General features: G+C 47.7%; 1 non-coding gene across 1 annotated transcript; it reads left to right on the top strand.

The window, feature by feature from the left end:
• The first annotated feature begins 3,638 nt into the window (after positions 1–3,638).
• On the top strand, positions 3,639–3,711 carry TRNAE-UUC (transfer RNA glutamic acid (anticodon UUC)). The gene has a single exon. It is a non-coding gene; the product is annotated as a tRNA-Glu (tRNA).
• Positions 3,712–4,216: the final 505 nt, after the last annotated feature.

The following is a 4,216-nucleotide window of genomic DNA, read 5'->3' as shown; positions in this document are numbered from 1 at the left end:
GGAAAGAATCTGGAGAATCGGGCACATCATGAAAGCTCAGGCATAACGAGAAGGGAATGGCACTGTTCTCACTACTCACCCTCTGTAGGAGCACCTCATTCACCACACTGGTGGGCTGACACCTGCACTTGAACTATGGTCACTGATGAGGCCACCTGCAGCTGCATGTCCAAAGCTGTCGCTGGAGACCCAGGAGCAGTGGGACAGGACTTGTGCCTCAGCCTGACCCTAAGTGGAACTGCATTCTCTCTCTCTTTTTTTTAAAAAAAATAACATTGGTTTATTATTCTTTATTTAATTTTCTAACTTTTTGTTATATTCTATTACCATATTTTATTTTGTCTCCTTTTTTTTGCGGTACGCGGGCCTCTCACTGCTGTGGCCTCTCCCGTCGCAGAGCACAGGCTCCGGACGCGCAGGCTCAGCGGTCATGGCTCACGGGCACAGCCGCTCCGCAGCACGCGGGATCCTCCCAGACCGGGGCACGAACCCGCGTCCCCTGCATCAGCAGGCGGACTCTCAACCACTGCACCACCAGGGAAGCCCCTCTCTTTTTTAAATTAATTGATTAATTGATTTAGTTGTGGCTTCATTAGGTCTTTGTTGCTGCGTGCGGGCTTTCTCTACTTGTGGTGAGCGGCGGCTACTCTTCGTTGCAGTGCACAGGCTTCTCATTGCAGTGGCTTATCTTGTTGCGGAGCACGGGCTCTAGGCGCGCGGGCTTCAGTAGTTGTGGCACTGCGCCACCAGGGAAGTCCCAGCCCCATTTAATATTAACACATGGTTAATCGTGAAAGCCACAGTCACAGTGCAACCTACCTTACCGTTTAAATGAAAGAAGACAGGCATTACCAACAGTTAGGTACCAGAGTAAGTGAAGTAAGAGAAGATATAGTCCCAGTTTTACAGGTACAATGAGCCTGCTACTAACAAACCACGTCAGCTTTGGGGACTTCAGTTTTCTGCCGCTCAAAATGAGGAAATTGGTTCTAAAATCATGAACCTCTAATGCTACATTTGTAAGTCTCTAAATGTATATCTGATTCATTAGAAAAAGTGTTTCCACTGGGGCCACCAAAGGGAGAAAGGCATGGGAACAGAAAGCAAATGACCTACAAAGAAACAACTATTAGTTTAATCAGAAAGCCTGTGGATCTAGTTCAAGGTCAGCTGCCTCCGACTCCCACTTGTTCATTCCGCAAACACCCAATACAGACTACGAGGTGGATGCATGGCGCTGGGTGCTGGGTGCTGGGCTGCAGGGGTGAGCCACATCCACAGGCCCCCATTTTCACTGGCTCACAGTCTGCAGGGGACAGACGAATGTGCAGACAGCCACAGCCCCTGATGCTAAGTGCTGTGCTGAGGAAGGCACTAGATCCTTGAGAACCTGCCCTGAACATGGGAGTGAGGGGCTGAGGAAGAGCAAGCTGAGCCCCGAAGGCCAAAGAGGAGTTAGATCTGGCGGGTGGAGTGTGGTGTGTTCATGTGCTACACAGAGGATACAGACTGTGAAAAGGCCCAATCAGGAGAAAGCTGGGAGGGACTTCCCTGGTGGTCCAGTGGTTAAGACTCCACGCTTCCACTGCACGGGGCGTGGGTTCGATCCCTGGGCGGGCAACTAGATCCCACATGCCATGTGGGCAACCCCCCCCCAAAAATAAATAAATAGAAAGCTGGGAGACTTTAGGGAACTGAAAGTCACTCTGTGTGGCAGAAGTGTGGGAAGGGGACATACTCGGGGGTGGCGGGAGGGGGGGTGCCGAGAAGAAGCAATAATGAAGGAGGAAGCTGGAGAGTAAGCAGAGGCCAGATCAGTGGGAGGCTCAGAGCCTTGAGACAGAGCTTGGATTGCATCTTGAGGCCCAGAAAAACATTGAAGGGCTTGAAAATGGACAGATGCCTATCGGGTTTGGGTTTAAGAAATAACCGGGGTTAGTGTGTGGAGTGCTAAGATCAGACTGGCTGGGGACGGGGCAGCATAGGCTAGAAGTAGAGACTAGTAAGAGGCTGTGGTTTGTAGTCCGCATGAGAAAGGATGGTGGCCAGCACTAGGGCAGAGGCAGTGGAGGTGGAGTTCAATGGACAGGAGAGATTTCGTAGAATCAACAAGACTTGCGACTGAGTGTAGGAGAAGAGGTAGAGGGAAGTGGCAAGGACGATGCCCAAGTTTCTGGCTTGAGCAACAAGGTGGTTGGTGGTGTCATTCGCTGAGAGGGAAAGACCATGAGAATAGTTTTCTGGTGGGAAAGCGGAGTGGTCAAGGGTTCAGTTTGGAGTATATTTAGCACGGGATGGCTGTAAGCCTTCCAGGTGAAGATACTCAATAGACAGTTGAGTAGTGAATATTCGCGTCAAGAGAGAACTGGAGAAACCTGTGGGGTTAGAGGAGGGGTTTTGTCTTGACCCGGGAAGTGACAGCTTGTTTGTATAATGATGTGAAGGGCACAGAAGGGAAGAAGTAGGAACACAGAGGGGACAATAAAAATCGTCAGTGGATCAAAGCTCCCAAGGGCTGGGAAGTGATGAGTCAGAGCGCAGGAGTAGGGATTTGTCTCACACAGGGGGAGAGCCTAGGAGTTAAGAGGTCAGGCTCTGGAGTCTGGGTTGGAACACTTGGTTCTAACACCTTCTAGCTGTGAGAACTTGGGCAAGTCACTTACTTTCCCTGAGTCTCAGTTTTCCTTGACTATAAAATGGGGAAATTATGAGAACCTCGGAATTTCGGTGTGATGATTAAAGGAGATAATGCATGCAATATGCTTACTATTGACTGAAAAAAAAACCCCACAAAAACTCCCACAAGCTAAAAGTTGCAAGTTATGTTTTATTCGGGGACCTTAGTGAGGACTACAGCCCAAGAGAGACAGCCTCTCAGAGAGCTCTGAGGAAATGTTCCAGAGAGGCAAGGGAGGAGCCACGATGGAGTTTTTGCTGGAAAAAAAATATAGTCAAACATCAGAAGATTACTGCTAATCACAAAAAAACAGACCTCTCAAGTTAATGATTTCAGCACTTTTCTATGTATGGGAAGATGCAAGAGTCTGGGCTCATGGAAATCATTCCTTAGATATGCATCTTAACTATCTAGGGCCAGTATCCTGTTTCTCTTCATCCGAATTCCCCTCAGGGCGCATGGTCGGGACGTCTGCAGTGGCTGATGGTTTGATGGCGGGCGACATTCTTGTTTACTGAAATGGCACGCAACCTTTTTTTTCTTGTTTACTGAAATGGCACACAACCTGCATTACCATAGTGCCTGGCATGCAGTTAACACTGCATCAGTGGTAACTGTTATAACAGGAGCACAGGAAGGGAAAAATGCGTGCACATGCAGGTCAGTTCATAGGTTTGGTTGCAGGAAGCTGAACAAATTCTTTTTAGGTGATTTCCGTCTTTTTAATGAAATAGAAAGTGAGGTTATCTACTGGAGGGGGGGCTACCTGCTAATGTCTCTTTGGGGTAGAAAAGCCATTCATTTGGCACTGACTAGGAGATAGGACAGTCACTATCAACAGAGGGTCAGCAGACTGCCAGCCACTTAAATCATCAAGACTTGCTTTTAAAGTAAAAATGAAAACAGCGGAATGACTCCTCATTTTGTAGTCTAGTACCAAAACTTGTAGATTACAGGGAATTCCCTGGTGGTCCAGTGGTTAGGACTCGGGACTTTCACTGCCGTGGGCCCATGTTCAATCCCTGGTCGGGGGACTAAGATCCCGCAAGCAGCGCAGTGTGGCCAAAAAATAAAACAAAATAAATTTAACTCAGTTATCTTAAAAAAAAAAAAAAAACTTGTAGAGTACATATTCAGAAGTATTTGTTCATCTGATTTTTTTCCTGATCTAGTTTTTTAAAAATATATTTATTTATTTACTTATTTGGATGCACCGGGTCTTAGTTGCAGCATGCGGAATCTTTTAGTTGCAGCATGTGAGATCTAGTTCCCTGACCAGGGATCGAACCCGGGTCCCCTGCTTTGGGAGCATGGAGCCCTAGCCACTGGACCACCAGGGAAGTCCCTCTAGTTTTTTAATAGACTTTATTTTTTAGAACAGTTTTAGATTTCGAGAAAAGTCGAGAAGATAATATAAAGTTCATAGTTTATTCAGATTTTTTTTTTTTTTTTGCGGTACGCGGGCCTCTCACCGCTGTGGCCTCTCCCGCTGCGGAGCACAGGCTCCGGATGCGCAGGCCCAGCGGCCATGACCCACGG

Source organism: Lipotes vexillifer, unplaced genomic scaffold (assembly GCF_000442215.2).
Source record: "Lipotes vexillifer unplaced genomic scaffold, Lipotes_vexillifer_v1.1 scaffold1844, whole genome shotgun sequence".
Lineage (NCBI taxonomy): Eukaryota > Metazoa > Chordata > Mammalia > Artiodactyla > Lipotidae > Lipotes > Lipotes vexillifer.
This window is presented reverse-complemented; position numbering and strand designations above follow the sequence as displayed.